The following is a 19,310-nucleotide window of genomic DNA, read 5'->3' as shown; positions in this document are numbered from 1 at the left end:
GTTGTCCCATGTGGGGCTCACAGTTTTAATCCCCATTTTACAGATGAGGGAACTGAGACACAGAGAAGTTAAGTGACTTGCCCACAGTCACACAGCTGACAAGTGGCAGAGCAGGGATTTGAACCCATGACCTCTGACTCCAAAGCCTGTGTTCTTTCCACTGAGCCATGCTGCTATACTTACCTATCTCTTGAGAGAGAGGGAGGGAGGGAGAAACATGCTATACTATGTAATGTATCTCTTGAGAGAGATACGTTGCACTTACCTATCTCTTGAGAGGGAGGACTGGAGAGAGAGAGATGCTATATTGATCTATCTCTTGAAAGAAAGAGAAAGAGAGACTGAAGTGACCCAAAGGATCACATGGAAATGCCAAATGGGGTCTTGGCTGCCTTCTGTCCTCCTTGAAGCCATCCTGACTGTCTCCCTGTACCTCTCTCTTTCTCCCTGGGTCATCAACTGAACAGCCAACTTGGAGGCCTTACATTTGATTCTGCCATTCCTCTGATTCCAGCCTCCTCCTGTCTATCCAGAAGCCTCAACTTTGTATGGGACGGCAGGGACTAGAGAGAGCATTCTGGAGGCGGGATTCCAGTTTGTTCTCTGGCTGGTAGAATTTGGGAACGTGGTCAGTCTCTATGGGGTACCAAGAAAGGAACTCAGAGTGTGGCCGAGCGGAAAGAGCGATGGAGCTGGGAACCAGGAGACCAGGATCTTATCCCCAAGCTCTGCCACTGGCCTTTTGGGTGATCTTGAGCTAAATTACTGATCCTCTCTGTGCCTCTGTTTCCTCTTCTGTAAAATGGAGACAGGACACCTCTTTTTGCTGCTTCTCAGTTAGAGGTCCATGTAGGAAAGGGACTCTATGATCTGTCTGCATCTACTCCAGTCCTTTGCACATAGTAAAAACTCTTAATAAATACCCAGTATTGAGCACAGCCTGTTGCCCAGAGAATGTGAGAAATACATATTGTTACTGGTGCTACTACTATCCTAATTATTATTGAGGAGAAATGCTCTGGGCCCTGCAGATTTCTGTAAAATATTCTATGTCATAGTTCTATTTCTCCCCGGTTTGGCCAAATAATCATCATAATTATGCCCAGTCCAATGCTAAACCCTGTGGAATACTCAATATAATAATCATCATAATTATGCCCAGTCCAATGCTAAGCCCTGTGGAATACTCAATATAACCAGATCAGGCAAAATCCATGCCCCACATAGGGCTCATAGTCTTAGCGGGAGGGAGAAGAGCTGTTTAACCCCCATTTTACAGATGAGGCAACTGAGGCCCAGAGAAGTCTGTGATTTGCCCAAGGTGACACAGCAGTCAAGGGGCAGAGCCGGACTAGAACCAGTTCGCTTTCCACCAGATCTCTTGCTCTTTCCACCAGGGCACACTGCCTCTCCTAAGCTCTTAAATCTTCTTCAGCTGCAGTCAATGCAATAGGATCCATAGGGGAGAAGCCCTTTAAAGTAGCGTTTGGATATTTCCCGCATACAAGAAAACAGTCCTAACCTGTGCTCTTTCCAAGAGGCCTCATAAGGCCGGACAAGAGTCCTTGTGCTGGGAAAGGTCATTCTACTAGGAAACTGGAGGGAATCTTCAGGATCCCTGGAGTTGCTTTTATCTAATTTCCTCCCGTTCCCAAGCTCTCTGTACCTAAACTGAGCCTCTGTTGGTTTTAGAAGGGTTTGTACGCCAATTTCTAATTGGAAAAAGCCTCCTGTAGCTTAATCAACTGGCTCTGGAGTACTGGTTTTTCTTTAAAGCAAAGAAAGGATTCTCTTCTCCATTTGGAATTGGCCCCTGCCTCTAATCAGATTCCAGCTGCGGGGGGGGGGGGAATGCAAATTCCTCTTCCCACTCTGCCTTTCCTAGGGTCTAAGGTGGAGATTAAATTAAACAGCACTGCAAAGGCCCTTGTAATTTAGAGACACCCTAGCCCCCCTCTGCCTCCCACCCCCACAACTCCTCAGGGGAAGCGTCAGTGTGATGAGGATAAGGACTGTGACAGAACTGTATGGGAAAAGGCCTTAGTCTTCTGAGGCTAATGGATAGTTGTTGATGAAAAGCAGATTATGGGGAGAAACAAGCAAGAACCCTGGGCCTGGTTTGGCGACAAACTCCAATTCAGATTTGGAATTCTTGCCTCAGAGGAAGGAGAAGCCAGAGGATCTTGATTGCAGCAGCCCCTTGGGCCCTCAGAATCCATCCTGGGGATGAAAGATTTGATCATGATCACTATCAGGCACGTTTTGACTCTAGCAATGGTTAGCAAAGGCTGCTTGGGTTTTCCTGGAATGGAGAGGGTGTAAAAAATAATACAGCACTTACATATCTGTAATTTATATTACTGTCTGCCTCCCCTTCTAGACTGTAAACTCATTGTGGACAGGGAATGTCTGCTTATTGTTATTGTACACTCCCAAGCACTTAGTACAGTGCTCTGCACACAATAAGCATTCAGTAAATATGATTGAATGAATGAATAACTGTAGTGGTTTAGTGCATACTAAGCACTGGGGTAGATGCGAGGTAAGGTCGGACACAATCCCATCCCACACGGGGCACACAGTCTAAGGGAGACCCAGTGCTGAATCCCCATTTTCCAGGTAGAGGAAACTGAGGCACAGAGAAGTGAAATGACTTACCCAAGGTCACACACCAGGGCCGGTATTAGAACCCAGGTCCTCTGACTCCCATTCCCGGGCTCTTTCCACTAGGCAGAGCTGCTTAGAGAATTCTGACCAGAATGGAAGTACTGCTGATCAGTTAGAAAGGGAACATTGAGTCTTAGAACCTTCAAGGGGGCTTCTAAGCCAATCACTTACCTCTAACCCATCCATGCCCTGCAGGTGCATCTCCCCTTCCCAAAGATCCCATAAACAGTCCGTAAGGGGATGAGATGCTATAATCTCCTGGTGAGTTTCTTGGCTGTGGAAGGTCCTCAGGCTTTATGATCTCTCATGGTCCTTTAGAGGCTGTGACTGGCTCCAGTCTCTGGACTGATCTGTTATCTCTGTCAGTCCCTCAGGGGTGTGAAGTGGTTTGGTGAGCAGAATTTGGGACTAGAAATCACCTTCACCATTGTCATTATCACCCTAACCCAACTATATTTGGCATGTAGTATTTCCATTCTGTCAGAGGTCTCTGAGCAGCTTGGCCTAGTAGAAAGACCAGGGCGGTCTGGGAGTCAGAGGATCTGGGACATCAGGTGCGAATGCTAAATAGGAATCAATCCATCAATGGTATTTATTTACTAATGGTATTTATTACTTATTAAAGTGCATTCAATCAGTGGTATTTATTGAGTGCTTATTACTATAATGATAATAATAATGTTGGTATTTGTTAAGCGCTTACTATGTGCAGAGCACTGTTCTAAGCACTGGGATGGATACAAGGGAATCAGGTTGTCCCACGTGGGGGTCACAGTCTTAATCCCCATTTTACAGATGAGGTAACTGAGGCACAGAGAAGTTGTCACTTGCCCACAATCACATGCCAGGATTCGAACCCATGACCTCTGACTCCCAAGCCTGTGCTCTTTCCACTAAACCACACGGCTTCTCAATTAGCACTTTCCCAATCCATAATGACCTCAAAGTCTAGAGGGGGAGACAGACAATATGAATGAATAAATTTATTTAGTGCTTATTATAGTACTCTGCACTCAGTAGTAAGCTCTCAGTAAATACCATTGGCTGAATAAGCGCTTGGGAGAGTACAATACAACAGAATTAGCAGACATATCCTCTGTCCATAACAAACTCAGAGTTTAGAGGGGGAGTCGGACACTAATATGAATAAATTATACAGTGCTTACTACAGTGCTCTGTACACAGTAAGGGCTCAATAAATACAACTGACTGACTAAGCACTTGGGAGAGTACAACAAAATTAGCAGACATGTTCCCTGCCCATAACGAACTCACAGCTTAAAGGGGAAGATGGAAATTAATATGAATAATTACATTAATGATAGATAACTTAAAAATATGTACATAAGTGCTGTGGGATTGGGGGTGGGGCGAATGTCAACTGTCCAAAGGAAGAAATCTGCAGGAGCTCCCTATCAGAGGACACCCAACACTGACACGGACAAACAGGAAAAGAACCAACAGGCACCCCACACAACTGTTCAAACACAAAGAAATCAAAAGGTTTCCTCATGAACTGCAATTCTTCCGCTCCCTCCGGACAGAGGAGGGAGGACCTGTTACAGTAGGTTACAGTAAACCTGGAGGTGGCCCTTGCTGGGCTCCCGCAATACATCTTCCTCCTCCCTGCTCTGCAGGACTCCTCCTGGGCATGCCCAGGGGCGAAGAGGCAGGGCCTTGCAGTGTTACTGAATTGTACATTCCAAGCGCTTAAGTACAGTGCTCTGCACATAGTAAGCGCTCAATAAATACTATTGAATGAATGAAAGAAATGACTAGGACCTGGGTATTCATCCTGGCCCCGCCAAATGCCTGCTGTAGGATTTTAGGCACTCTTCTGGGCCTCAGGTTCCTCATCTGTAAAACAGGAATACAAAACATTTCCTTCCCCATACTGTTTGAGCCCCTTGCGGGATGGGTAGGAACTGTGTCCGGCCTGGTGATCTTGTATCTCCCCCAGAGCTTAGTTCAGTGTTTGGTTCACAGTAAGTGCTGAACACACCTGATTATTGTTATCATTATCATCGCTTTTAAAGTTGAGGGCTGATTGTGCCAAAGTGCTCCTACCACCGGGAGGATAATGATTCTCACAGGAGCAGCAGTGTAGAGCACTTGTCGGGGGAAGGAGAGAATGCCCACCTGTCTCAAGCTCAGAGGACATTTTGTGGCCCTCTGCTTCCCAGGAGAGTGAATCCCTTCCATCACTGTGGTCCAGGAAGGGGAAAGAGAGAGGGCGAGGGAAAGAGAAGTATCCTGTGTGTTCTGGGGCGATGAAATTATTTCTGGTAGGCAATTATCAGTGGTAAGGAAGCAGCGTGGCCTAAAGGAAAGAGCACACTTTTGCAAGTCTGAGGGCCTGGGTTTTAATCCCGACTCCACCACTCTTCTGCTATGTGACCTTGGGCAAGTTACTTCCCTTCTCCAGCCCTCAGTTTCCTCATCTGTAAAGTGGATTAAATTCTACTCCCTGTCAGGGACAGTGTTCACTCTGTCTTACATCTACCCAGTGCTTACTATAGGGCTTGGCACATAGTAAGCTCTAAAAAGTACCATAATCATCACTGATATTTATTATATTGAGCCCCTACTTCGTGTACAGCACTGTACTATTGTAACTTAGTGGACATTGGCATCACCATCATGTCCTTTCCTCAGAGTTCCCATTTTTACTTCTTCCCATTCCTTCCAAACCCTGCCTTCTTCAGGGATTGCAATCAGTGCAATCCATCAGTGGTATTTACCACGAGGGGCAGGGCTCCCTCTCCCTTTTTCAGCAGCAATCAATGGTATTTATTGAGCACTTATTGTGTGCAGAGCATTGTACTAAGCACTTGGAAGAGTATAATATAAAAATGTATCAGCGTTGGTAGACACATTCCCTGCCCACAAGGAGCTTACAGTTCAAGAGTCCATCGTGAAAAATCTATCCCTCGGGATTTGGATTGTGCGCTAAGCAGTTGGGCATCGCAGGAGAGTGAATGAATCACTGTCTCTATAAAGCCATTTGACAGCCATTTTAGATCTGTTCCTGTCCCTTGTTCTCTGTGGAAAATGAAGCACAATTAAAAGGAGAACCAAATTTCCCCCTCCAGGTGACACTAGGGCAGATGGTTATGGTTTAAGCAAGGGCTCAGTGTAGAATTCTCAGGATTGCCGTTTTCCCTGGATCAGCTGCAAAGCAGACCCCTAAATGTTTAGAGTCCAAAAGAGTTTGTACTAACACTGTCATGAGATTAATCGATTTTAATTGTAAATGCCCAGTGAACTTAACCTCATTTAGCTCCAGATGTGTATGATGTAAGTTAAATGTTTATAGACCAATTGCAGTGTTTATTATTCCTCAGAGAGTTACATATTTTCCAGCAAGATAGCACCTGGGCCACTGCTGGCAATCCAGGGAGTCAGCGACCTGAGTTTGATTTTGTTTCTTAATTTGCCAGTCGGGAAAGTATTAGAAATTCCATTAAAAACGAGAGCCCGGTGTTGTGATTCCCCTGTTCAGTTCCAGGTTTAAAATCTATTTACCTTTCACTTCCTGAGTATAGATCGATCAGTCAGTCATACTTATTGAGCTCTTACCATGTGCGAATAAAGGGTGTAGATAAATTTCTAAAGGACAAGGACCCTCTCTAACATGAATCAATGGTATTTGAGTGCTTACTGTGAGCCTAGTACTGTACTCGGCACTTGGGAGAGTACAGTATAACAGAATTGGAGGGTATGTTCCCTGCCCACAATGAGCTAACAGTCTAGAGGACCTCTCTCTTCTTTGACAGTACCTTTCCCCATACACTCTAGACGGGGATACAGACCTTAGAATGAAATTATAGTGTTCAGGTTTATCATCTTATCCTTATCCTTAGGTGTGCTACTCTCGATTATTGACACTTTTGGTTTGTAGCAGATTTGTTTTAATCCTCCATCTTCTAGCCTTCATTGACCTCCCTGATCATCTCCCTTGTTGGGCACCCAAATTCCATTCCAGAGTCACCCTTTTCAATCTGGTATTTATTGAACTCTCACTGTGAGAAGAGCACTGAATTAAGGGCTTGGAAGAATGCAATACAATGGAGTTGGTAGATTAGTTCCCCGTCCACAAGGAACCTGCAGTGTAGACAGCGACCTGTTTGGGCCTGTCCGTCTTCTCCCCACCACCAATCGGTCAATCAGTGGTCTTTATTAAGCATTTGAGAGATTACAATGCAGTTGGTAAACATGATCCCAGCACCCCAGGGGCTTTCCATCAAACTGGAAGAGGGGAGTGAGGCTTGGGGGCGAAGAGGGGACTTTCCTTCACCCAATCAATCACTTGTATTTATTGAGTGCTTATATCCACTACAATATAGCAGAATTGGTAGACACATTCCCTGCCCACAGCGAACGTACGGTCTAGAGGGGGAGCCAGGAAATAATATAAATAAATTATATTTCAGAGGAAGGGGTGAATAAAAGGACCAAGTCTGGGGCAGGGCAATACAGAAAGGAATGGGAGAAAAGGAAATGGGAGCCTAATTGAGGAAGGCCTCTTGGAGGAGTTGTGCCTTCAGTAAGGCTTTGAAGGTGGGGAAAGTGATGTCTGTTGGATACGTGGGCAGGGAAAGTCTCATATTTTTAATAATGTTGGTATTTGTTAAGCGCTTACTATGTGCAGAGCACTGTTCTAAGCGCTGGGGTAGATACAAGGTCATCAGGTTGTCCCACATGAGGCTCACAGTTAATACCCATTTTACAGATGAGGGAACTGAGGCACAGAGGAGTGAAGTGACTTGCCCACAGTCACACAGCTGACAAGTGGCAGAGCTGGGATTCGAACTCATGACCTCTGACTCCCAAGCCCAGGCTCTTTCCACTAAGCCATGCTGCTTCTCTATTTTTGCACTGTACTCTCCCAAGATCTGAACACAGTAAGCATTCAGTAAATATGATTGATACAAAGGGGGAGTCAGGGCCTGGGTGAGGAACTGGCAGTGAGATAGACGAGAACAACTGTATCTGTTCATTAGAGTTGGATAAATGCTGTTAATCCCATCATCTGACAACCAAGCCCGTCTGGTTTTGAGCAAAGGTTCTGTCCTGGTGTGTTTAGAAAATCTGTTTATTACTAAGAGATTTCAAAGACCTCTGTACTAGACAGCTTGTTGTATCTGCGAAGCATAAACCTTTTCTTTTTCCTTTCCTTTCTCATGCGGTGGTATGTCAAGACCCCAATCCTGTCTTTCTGGCTGATCCCCTATAATCCCTAGAGTCAACGAAACGTCAGGGCGATAGAGGTTCTCCAGCTCCCACACACTTGTGGGGGTTTGAGACCTCCTTATATTTAGGGGTGAGAGGTTTTTCTTCCAGGGCCAGAGTTACTGCTAACTTTGGAAAGTGGTGGGTTTAGCATCTTCTCTGTCTCTTCATTCAGGAAGCCTGAACCTTCTGAGAAAAAGTCATCATGAGGGTTATTGACAGCAGTTGCCTAAAATAATAATGATGGTGGAGGTGTTTGTTAAGCACTTAACAATATTCATTCATTCAATAGTATTTATTGAGTGCTTACTATGTGCAGAGCACTGTACTAAACGCTTGAAATGTACAATTCAGCAACAGATAGAGACAATCCCTGCCTAATGACGGGCTCACAGTGTAATCGACGAGCTCACAGTCTCTCCCCTTTTCTCCTCCCTCTTTGTCCTCTCTTCGTCTCACCTCCCTCTCCCATCTGCCTCTCAAACCTTCCTAAGGTGCTTCCGGACATCTCCAGCTGTGTGTGGGACTGCTTTTTCAAAGTTTCATCAGAACTTTGGCTGTGGAATCAGTAATTCCTTATTGCATTGTGTGTGTGTGTATGTGTGTGTGTGTGTGTGTTTTCAAGGATGGGGGCAGAGGCAAGGACATACCCGTTAACTGTGAGCTCCTTGTGGGCAAGGAACATGTTTACCAACTCTAATGTATGGTCCTCTCCCAAGCGTTTAGTCTAAAGTAAGCGTGGAATAAATACAATTTATGGATTAATTGTTTCTCATATCCCCAGCTCTCATGGTATGCACTACACCTTCCCTCCTTAAACACCCTTCTGAGCATATTCTCTCTCCTCTGCTTCCCCTTTTCCCCCTCCTCCTGCTTCGCCTTCCTCCTCCCTTCTCTCCATCCCCCTCGCCAAATCTGGGGAGATAAGCAAAACCAACAGCGGGTTACCTCCAGGGGCACCGTTTATTTGCCATGACTTGCCATATCTGTTTATTCAGGATCCAGAGAGCCCTGTGTCTTATCCACACGGGACATGTACTTGCCTTCACTTGAAGTACTTTTGGAATTTTCAGTGAGTCTTTTGGGGTTTGTTTGTTTTTTTCTGGATCTGGGTGGCCCTTTTTCCCTAGCCGCGTTCTTGTTTCTCTAGTGTTAAACCCAGGGATCGAAGTAAAAGCCCTTCAGAGTGGAACAGGTTCACCCACTCACCACTGCAGATCTGGGTGCCACTCACACACCAAGGCATTGAGACTCCCAAATTGTCATTATGGAGATTTTCCTGCCTAGCCACATTTTTCTTTCATTTGCTGAACTTGCCTGTGACCTTGTGGGTTCCAGGAGTTGATCTGAGGAGCCTTGAAGGGGAGATTTTCACATAATAATTTTGGGGTATTTGTTAAGTGCCTACTATGTGCCAAGCATTGTGCTAAGCACTGGATAAGAATGGACTGAGTGGTGATATATTGGGCAAAGAGGAATTCAAAACTATGAAGAGAGGAGAATCAATCGGTGATATTTATTGAGGGCTTACTATGTGCAGAGTACTGTACTGAGTGCTTAAAGCCAACTATTTCTCTGTCTGCCCTGTCCCCCTTCCTCCAGAATAATGCAGTCATCATTTTTCTAAGATGCATTTCCACTTTTTTTTTAAAAAAAGGCTTGGGCTTGTACAGCTTAGCCACAGTCCTGTAATGTAGGAAAGAGAAGGAATGATTATCCCTATTTTACAGAGAGGAAATTAATCAGTTGTGGTGTTTGTAATTTGCTTAATTTATGCCAAGCACTGGGGTAGATAGAAAATTATCAGGTTAGATACAGGTACCTGCCCGACATGGAGCTCACAGTCAAAGTATGAGAGAGAATAGTCATTGAATTCCCATTTTACAGATGAGGAAACTGAGGCACAAAATGGTTCAGTGATTTCTCAAGTTCACACAAGCAGGCAGAGCTGGGATTAGTACCCAAGTTCTCTGACTTCGAGGTCCGGGCTCTTTACACTAGGCCATGCTAGTTCCCAAATTGAGTCGTGGAGAGTTTGGACCTTTTAGGCTCTGCTGGCAGGGGTGAGGCAGGATCAGAACCCAGCCTACTGCCCTGGTCTTCAGAGCTACCATTGATTGATTGATCGATTAATATGACACCTCAGTGAGACAAAGGAAGTCATTGAGATGTGCATTTCTAATCCCACTAGCAATGTGGCTTAATGGAAGCAGCACAGTTGGCTGATTGATTGGGAGTCAGAGGACCTGAGTTCGTGTCCAAGCTGTGCCATTTGCCCGCTATGTGACCTTGGGCAAGTCACTTAAAGTCACTCTGCCTCGTTCTCCTCATCTGTAAAATGGGGATTCAGTGTCTGTTCTCCCTCCTACATAGACTGTGAGCCTCGTATGAGACAGGGACTGTGTCTGACCTGATCAACTTGTATCTACCCCAATGCTTAGAACAGAGCTCGATAGTAATCGCTTAACAAATGCCATAATAATCCCAGACCTGGAGCTCAGCTCAGTTTACCCTCCGGACCCTGGCCGTGGTGGGGAATGGAAAATGTTCTGTAGAGCTTCATCCGTTGCCGGTTAGGGACCAGGATAGCCTTCCCAGAGGAAGAAGCAGTGGGGAGGGGAAGACTCTTGATGGACTGTTCAATGAACTAGGCTTCTTGGGCCCAGATGCCAATCCTTTCTTTTTCTTTTTTCTTTTTCTTTTTAAATGGTATTTGTTAAGCAGTTACTATGTGCTAGGCACTGTACTAAGCGCTGAGGTAGATATAAACCAATCAGGTTGGAAACAGCCCAGTTGCCCACATAGGGCTCATAGTCCTTAATCCCCATTTTACCGATTCAGGGAACTGAGGCCCAGAGAAGTGAAGTGACTTGCCCAAGCTCATAACAGACAAGTGGCAGAGCCGGGATTAGAACCCAGAACCATGCTCTTTCCACTAGGCCAACCCTGCTTCTCAGTCTGCAGTCCTCTTTGCAGATTCGAAACTGCATGACCTAGTGGAAAAAGAAGCTGGGGAAGGGGCTCTGAGCAGACCTGGTGAGGGAACATGCTCTGATGTCCTGCTCTTAGTCCTCGGTGGGGGTGGGGGCGGGGGTGGGGGCAAGGTCTGTGGTATGTGGAGTACAAAGAGGGGAAGGGGAGGGCCAGCTGGGACATGGCCAGGTACCTCCCCCCAAGGGTTTCCAGACCTCTTTATGTCTCCAAATCAAACCAGCTCATCCTGCTTTCCAGATATCTTTGTGGTGATGCTGGTGGGGGTTGAGGGTGATGTAAGCCCTCCTGCTGTGTTTGTGAAGTCAGACAGCCAACAGTCTAGGTGTGCCCCCAGGTGCAGATTGGATTAGCATGGAGGCACTTCACAGACATGAGCTCATTTTGCCCCCAGAACAGCCCTCCAGGGGCAGTTATTACCTATGGCAGGAAGAGCTTTGAGACTTCCCAAATTGGATCTCAGCCAAGGCCCTGTTATTTGTGAAGCTCTCACTTATGTGCCCAGCACCATGCTCAGCCCCGAGGCAGGTGCAGGATGATCTGCTTGGACATAGCCTGTTGTCCCATGTGGGAGGGAGAGCAGCTATTTTATCTCTATTGTGCAGATGAGGAAACTGAGGCATGGAACTGTGAAATGCCCAAGGAAATGCACACTGCAGGCAAGTGGCAGGAGTCTGGTGAGTCTCCTGACCTCTATCCCTGCTCTTCACCCTAGGGCACAGGCTACTTTTTCCTTGACTCTGCTGACCCTCCCTATAGTACCAAGGGACGCTCTTGGGCCAGAGAACCTTGGGCCTGAGTCTTTCCCCCTCAGTATTGGCGTCACCACCTCCTTTCTCCTCTGGCGGTGAACAGGTGGCCGAGGTACCTGCTACCTGATATCCTTCTGTCACAAGCATTACAAATGTACCTCGGAGCTACACAGCCTAGGGCAGCAACTCACCTTTTTTTGGTATTCTTGTTGTAACTGCAGTATTGGCTGGGGGAATTTTTTTAAAATGCTATTTGTTAAGTGCTTACTGTGGGCCAGAACTGTACTAGGGGCTGGGCTTGATTAATCAGTTTGGACACAGTCCCTGTTCTTTCCCCCTGACCCTCCATTTCCTCCCTGGAGGCAGGGGACTGGATCAGTTGACCCAGTCAGTGACTCTTGATTTGGGCCTTTCGGCCCACCGAGATGGGCAGAACTCCCATTCGTCCTCCACTCCAGGAAATAGTTTCTCTCCTGTGGTTTGCCCGGTCATCCGGGTTGGGAACTTTGCCTTGTTGGCTCGGGCAGATCGGTCCCCGGCCTTTGTGGTCGATAACCGGGAGAGAGGTTTCTCTGTTTTCAGTTCTCCTGGGTTTGTGATCTGCCTTCCCCCTTCTCCCCTCATCATAAGCCTAATGAGCACAGCTCCTGACAGATGAAATAATTATTGGGACCTTAGAAGCTCTCATACAAAGGTCCCGCTTAATCCCCGGCCTCGGGTACAATTCAGCAATCTGCATGGTCATGAATTCCAGGGATCCAGCGGCAGGAAGCCCAGTGCTCTGTGAGAAGGGACCCCGCCATCCAGGCTTTCATCGTATTGTGCCTGGAGGGATTGAAAGGACAAAGCATCCTGTCCCTCAAAGATTAAGCAGACTGGAAGCATGGTCTGTCCAAACAAATGACTGGAACTCTGGAAAGAGGTTAACGGAGCCTGGTCTCCAGTGTCCGTGAACTTAGCTGTGAAGCGTGTGTGATGGCAGACGAGATGGGGGTTAATCGTCTCATGGAGCAGAGCTCAGGTGGGTGAAGAGGTCACAGAGGAAGCTCTCCCGACCCCCGCTCACTTCCACCCTTTGGTATCAGAAGTTCAAAAGGTCTACTGGTCCCTTTTTGGATTAGGGACTGGAGGGAGCCCCATTTGTCCCCAAATCTCCCCTCTGCCGACCCTCCTGGGTGAGGAGACTATCTTGACCCCTTCCTGGGACCCGGCCAGTGGAAAACTGCTCAGTCACTCGGTCGTATTTATTGAGTCCTTACTGTGTGTGGAACACTGTTCAAAGCGCTTGGGAGAGTACAATACAACAATATAACACATTCTTGGCCCATTACGAGCTTACAGTCTAGAGGGGGAGACAAGCTCTTAACATAAATAAATTACAGATATGAACATAAGTGTTGCAGGGCTGGGGGGGGCGGGGTGGGTGATGAATGCAGAAGGGAGTAGGAGAAAAGGAAAGGAGGGCTTGGTCAAGGAAGGCCTCTTGGAGGAGATGTGCCTTCAATAAAGCTATGAAGGTGGGGAGAGTCATTGTTGCTATGAGGAGAGAGGGCATTTTTTAGCATCTAGGATTGCTTTCCCTTTCATTTCCTGAGAAACTGGGATCTGAAGAAGATCTGTTCTGCATCCCCCTCTTAGACCATAAGGTTGTTGTGGGCAGGGAACATGTCCACCAACTCTGTCACATCATACTTTCCTATCTGCTTAGTACAGTGCTCTGCACACATAAGCACTCAGTAAAAATGACTGATTGATTAATTAATCGATCCCCCACTGATCATGGTATTTTTCCATCCTTCCAAGAGCCGGAGGAAGGAAATCACATTTTCCAGTTTCCTCCAGTAGAATTTGGCCACTGTGTTTTTCCAAGCCCAGGCCCATTCCAAGATATCCCATGTTGGGCTTGTACTCTTCCGAGCACTTAGTACAGTGCTCTGATTGATTGATTCACCCGACTTAAGGCCAGGTGGTAGTGAAATCTGAACCGGCTTTTAGAATCCCACCTGAAGGAGGGTCTCTTCCCCCTAGAGGACAGGCTAGAGGACAGACTTGTAGTTGACTTGTTGACTCGAGTTGACTTGTTTGTGGACAGTAAATTCAAGATCTGTGGATTTTTCTGTGTGTGGTGTTTGTTTAGTGCTTACTATGCATCAAATACTGTTTTAAGTGTTGGGATAGATGCAAATTAATTAGGTCAGACACATCCCTTCCCTGCACAGTCTAAATAGGAGGGAGACAGGGATTGAATCCCCATTTTACAGTTGGAGTAACAGAGGCCCAGAGACTTGCCCAAAGACACACAGCAAGCAGTTGGCAGAGTCTGGTTTAGAACCCAGGTTCTCTGACTCCCAGGCCCATGCTCTTTCTGCAAGGCCACGCTGCTCTTCTTTACCATTTCTTCCAGGGGATCTGGACAACTTTTGCAGGGAGGGATAGGGATGGGCCAATAACAGACAGTTGCTGGGAGGCAGAGACCACGCCACATCCGGTGAGTGTCTGGCTGGGACCAACGTGTGGCAGAAGCCCAACACAGGTGGGGCCGATGCAGATGGCCAGCTTGTCCAGAGTCAAAAGGCATCGACGCCCTCAGGGACCGAGCCCTGATGTGCCGATAGCCGAGCAGCGAACGCTGACTGTCGAAGTGCAAGGATTTCCATTCAGGCCAATCCCAAATTTCAGCAAAATGGGACACAATAGCCCTTTAGTCTCCGGCCTAAAAGCTCTGACTCTGGTGAGATTTTTACCTCTGTGCTGTACCATTTAATACAGCTAATTTTCGAGCGATAAGATTTAGGAACAATCCGCCTTCTGTTGCCAGAGCCCAAGAAGAAGGAGGAGGAGCAGAGCAAGCCAGCAAAAGTAGCCACACAGGAAAGTTTGCTTCGACTCGTGTCCATCTGAGCCATCCTTATGTCGGGGTCTCGCTCGTCCAAGTCGGCAGTTTCTTCAGAAGCAGCGTGGTCTAGTGGAGAGAGCACAGACCTGGGAATCAGAGGCCAGGGGTTCTAATCCCTGTCTCTTCCTCATGTCTGCTGCATGTCCTTGGGCGAGTCACTGTGCTGGGGTAGACATAAGGTAATCAGTTTGGACACAATCCCTGTCCCACATGGGGCTCACAGTCTTAATCCCCATTTTACAGATGAGGTCACTGAGGCCCAGAGAAGTGAAGTGACTTGCCCAAGGCTGTACAGCACACAAATGACAGAGCCAGCGTGAGAACCCACATTGTGTGACTCCCAAGCCCTTGCTCTTGCTTCTCAGCATTGATTGAGCACCTGTTGTGTGCAGGGCATAGTGCTCAGCAGTGGGGAGAGTGGAACTTAAAGTCTTTTTCTCCAGAGAACAAATTTTCTTTTGTGCTCAGGAGCCCGAGGTTGGGGATTTGAAGGCAAATGACACTTCTACATTTTCCTCAATTTCAAGTGCTGAGATTGCCCTTATGGAAAGACAAGGCTGTGGACGAGAACGCTCTGACCTCCATCTGAAGATGGAGCTCAGAGTAAAAGCCAGATCAGTCAGGGGACTGGGCCAGCTCAGAAACAAACAGCAGAGGGAAGGAGGGTGAGCTGTGAGGGAGATCTGAGGCACAGCCGAGTAAGTTGGCAAAATTCACAGAATACCAGCCTGCTGCCAATTTGTTGCAAACAAGGACTCAGAGTGCTCTTAAATCCAAACGATCAGGTGAACAATGTGGCAGGAATGTCATCTCCCTCCAGCTGAACTGAAGCGGAGACGTCAAAAATCCGCTGCTCAGTGAATCCATAAAAAGCTCTCATTTGGTGAAAAGGCAGCAAGATTGTCCAAGTGTGATTTGAGGTCTCCCAGAGCTCTGAGCGGTGGTGCGAACCACTGAGGCCTGGTGGAAAGAGCACGGCGTTCAGGAGGCCTGGCCTCTCATCTTGGCTCTGCCTGTTGTGTGACCTTGGACAAGTCCCTTACCTTCTCTGTGCCTCTGTTCCCTCATCTGTAAAATGGGGATTAAATGCCTGGTCCATCTCTCTCTTAGACTGTGAGCCCCTCATGGGACAGGGATTCTGTCCTATCTGCTTACACTGTATCTATCCCAGTGCTTCACAAGGTGCTTGGCCCGTAGTAAGTGTTTAACAAATATTATTATTATTAGTGTTATTATAGAATAAAAGAAAAGGCTTCGCCCAAGCCACTGTAGTTGATACACATACCTATTCAGACAGGTACGGGGGGTGACTTCGTGCCACCATCTTTTGATCATCTGTGGTAATGGGGCCAGGAGAAGTGGATAATTGAAATCCACAGATAATGCAGACATCATGACCCTGGCCCCTTACTCAATGCAGTTTCATCCTTCTGCCCCAACCAAACTTTTCCCCAGAGAATGGGAGAGCTTTGCCGTCTTGGGAAGAGGGTATTAGGCTGTGAAGTAGCCTAAGGCCATGAACAGGACAACTGCTTGACTGTGAAATAACCAAGGGCCATGATTGAGAATGAGCCTTGAGAATCAGCGTGGCCTAGTGGCTTCAGCTTAGGCCTGGGAGTCAGAAGGACCTGGGTTCTAATCCTGACTCTGCCACTTCTGTTGGGTGACCTTGGACAAGTCCCTTACCTTCTCTGTGCCTCTGTTCCCTCATCTGTAAAATTGGGATTAAGAATATGAGCCCAGGGACTGCGTCCAACCTGACAACCTTGTAGCAATCCCAGCGCTTAATAGAGTACCAGGCACATAGTAAGTTATTAACAAATACCATTTTTAAGAAAAAAGATCCAGTGGGCATGGACAATCCAAAAAACAGCTCGTCAACCCCTCACCACAGACTGCGCCCACACCTCCGACCTGGGGTGAAACTGGTCATTATAATTATCATTGTTGTTTTTGTATTTGTTAAGAAGCATGGTTTAGTGGCGAGAAGCAGCGTGGCTCAGTGGAAAGAGCCTGGGCTTGGGAGTCAGAGGTCATGGGTTACAATCCCGGCTCTGCCACTTGTCAGCTGTGTGACTGTGGGCAAGTCACTTAACTTCTCTGTGCCTATCTCATCTGTAAAATGGGGATTAACTGTGAGCCTCACGTGGGACAACCTGATTACAGTATCTACCTCAGCGCTTAGAACAGTGCTCTGCACATAGTAGGCGCTTAACAAATATCAACATTAATTAATGAAACACTTACTAGGTGTCAAGCACTGTTTTAAGCACTGCGGTAGATACCAGTTAATCAGGTTGGACACAATCTTTGTCCCACATGGGACTCTCAGTCTAAGTAGGGGAAAGAGGCATTTCATCTCCATTTTACAGTTGAGGAAGCTGAGGTAAAGAGCAGGTAAGTGACTTACCTAAGGTCACACAACAGACAAGTGGCAGAGCCGCTGACTCCCCGGCTGGGCTTTTTCATTCAATCCACTAGGCCCTGCTGCTTCTCAGCTCTCGTCCGTGAATGAGGCTTAATCCAACTCAGTGGCAACAGCGGGGAGGGGGAAGCAGGCTCTGCCCAGTTTAGATCCCAGGGTACATTTTGGCTGTTGGTGCCCAACTGAGGAACCCCAGCGACCTCGGATCCCAGCCCCAGCGGGGGCACTTGAGTTGGCAGATGATGTTTTTGTTTTGTTCTGTTTTGCTCTGCTGTTTGTCTCCCCCGTTTAGACTGTGAGCCCGTCATTGGTCAGGGATGGTCGCTATCTGCTGCCGAATTGTACATTCCAAGCGCTTAGTACAGTGCTCTGCACCTAGTAAGTGCTCAATAAATACCGTTGAATGAATGAATGGTCTGGGTTGTTCTTTTGTTGCCCTCTGCTGGCCAGTCGGAGAAGCGCCACTTAATAATTCCGCCTCCGTCTTTGGAGCCTTAAAAAACCCAAAACGGGGCAGATTCAATCGTATTTATTGAGCAGCGTGGCTCAGTGGAAAGAGCACGGGCTTGGGAGTCAGAGGTCGTGGGTTCTAATCCCGGCCCCGGCACTTGTCTGCTGTGTGACCTTGGGCAAGTCACTTAACTTCTGTGTGCCTCAGTTACCTCATCTGTAAAAATGGGGATTTAAAAAATGTGAGCCCCACGTGGGACAATCTGATTACCCTGTATCTACTCCAGTGCTTAGAACAGTGCTCTGCACATAGTAAGTGCTTAACAATACCCTAGTAATAATAATAATAATAACTCCCAGGCCTGGGCTCTTTCTATTAGGCCACGGTGCTTCACATCCTAGAATAAGTGAAGGATTTCTAGACTGTAAGCTCCTTGCTATGTTATAAACTACCTGTGGGCAGGTCATGTGTCTACCAAGTGCTTAGCCTAGTGTCCTACTAGTTCTACTGGTGTTATTGCTGAATTGTACTTTCCAAGAGCTTAGTACAGTGCTCTGCCCACAGTAAGCGCTCAGAAAAAAAAAAGTGCTCAATAAATATTGATTGATTGATTGATTGGTGGATGCGATGATCCTGGATACAAGTACCTATTTCGTAGGTTTGATGTGCTTCACTGTAATCTCAACCCTCCTCAGCCTACTAGCATAAGTGCAGTCAAGAATTCTGGTTTCGTGGGAAGACCAGAGTCCTGGGAAGATTCTCTGTCCCAGAAGTTCCCAGTCCAGCAACTTTCCGACGTTCTGGCCAGTGACAGTCTGTTTTTGGCCTCGGGTTCATTTTATCTCGCTTCTGTTCTTTCCAAGCTTCCAGCGACGGTCCCTGGGCACAGGCCAATGAGTAGATATCCTTGCAGTTGGTAAAGATGGGGTACATGCAGGTTTGGTTGCCACATAGGCCATGGTAGAGATGACACTGTGTCACTCTAGAGTTGTGTTCCTAATCAACACCGTGACCTAGTGAAAAGAGCCTTCTAATCCCAGCTTCACCACCTAGCTGTCCTCTCATCTTGGGCAAGCCACCTAACTTCTCTATATTCAGTTTCCTCATCTGCTAATTAGGGATTCAGTACCTGTTCTCCTTCGTACTTTGTGAGCCCCATGTAGGACCACAGATCTTATATCTTCCCAGCACATAGTCAAATTCCAGAATTATTACCATTATCATTATTAGCCATAATCCAAAGCTCTTCTCTGAGTTGATTTGCTCTTCAAATGGTCACTGTGAGAGAAAAATCTCAGGCGAGCCTCAGATGAGCCGTCGTGTTCATCTGCCCCATCACCAGTCTTCCATTAAAGGGATTCATTCCTGGTGTAGTCCAGAGATTGAATCTTAAAATCCTCATTAATTGGGCTTTTTCTGAGGGTTTTAGGAGCTCAGAGTAGACCGGGAACAAGAGAAACATTTATGGAAATCAGTTTAACCTCAGTCGTGATGGTGCGTACGCAGGGAGATGATGCAAATTGTTACTCCTTTTCTTCAAAATTCTTCATCCTTTCTAGTAACCAGCTTCTCTCAGACTGCATGCTTTAGTTTGAACCTCTCAGCTCATAGGCTTGAATGTAGTTGCTGAGATCCTTTTAAACCTCATAGCTTGGGAACCTTGGAGCTCATGATTAGCCGGTGTGATGTTCTGTGATGTTCTGCACAGTTCTTGCACTGTGAGTGCCTCGCTGCGTCTCCAAATGGGTTTTTAAGAGGTTTTTATATGTCTCATTTTCTCTGCCCCCAAAGGAAGCTGTAGTCAGGATTCTGTTTCGTTCTCTGGGGACTTGGAGATGTGGAGAGGGAACGTCCCTCTCTGTAAACGGCATCATCTATGTGTTCCGGTCTTCCGGT

General features: G+C 46.9%; 1 protein-coding gene across 1 annotated transcript in view; it reads left to right on the top strand.

Moving 5' to 3' along the window:
- Positions 1 to 19,310, top strand: part of COL4A6 (collagen type IV alpha 6 chain) — a 159,480-nt gene that overhangs the window by 97,926 nt on the left and 42,244 nt on the right. The window lies entirely within an intron of this gene.

The sequence above is a fragment of the Ornithorhynchus anatinus genome, chromosome 6 (genome assembly GCF_004115215.2).
Source record: "Ornithorhynchus anatinus isolate Pmale09 chromosome 6, mOrnAna1.pri.v4, whole genome shotgun sequence".
Lineage (NCBI taxonomy): Eukaryota > Metazoa > Chordata > Mammalia > Monotremata > Ornithorhynchidae > Ornithorhynchus > Ornithorhynchus anatinus.
This window is presented reverse-complemented; position numbering and strand designations above follow the sequence as displayed.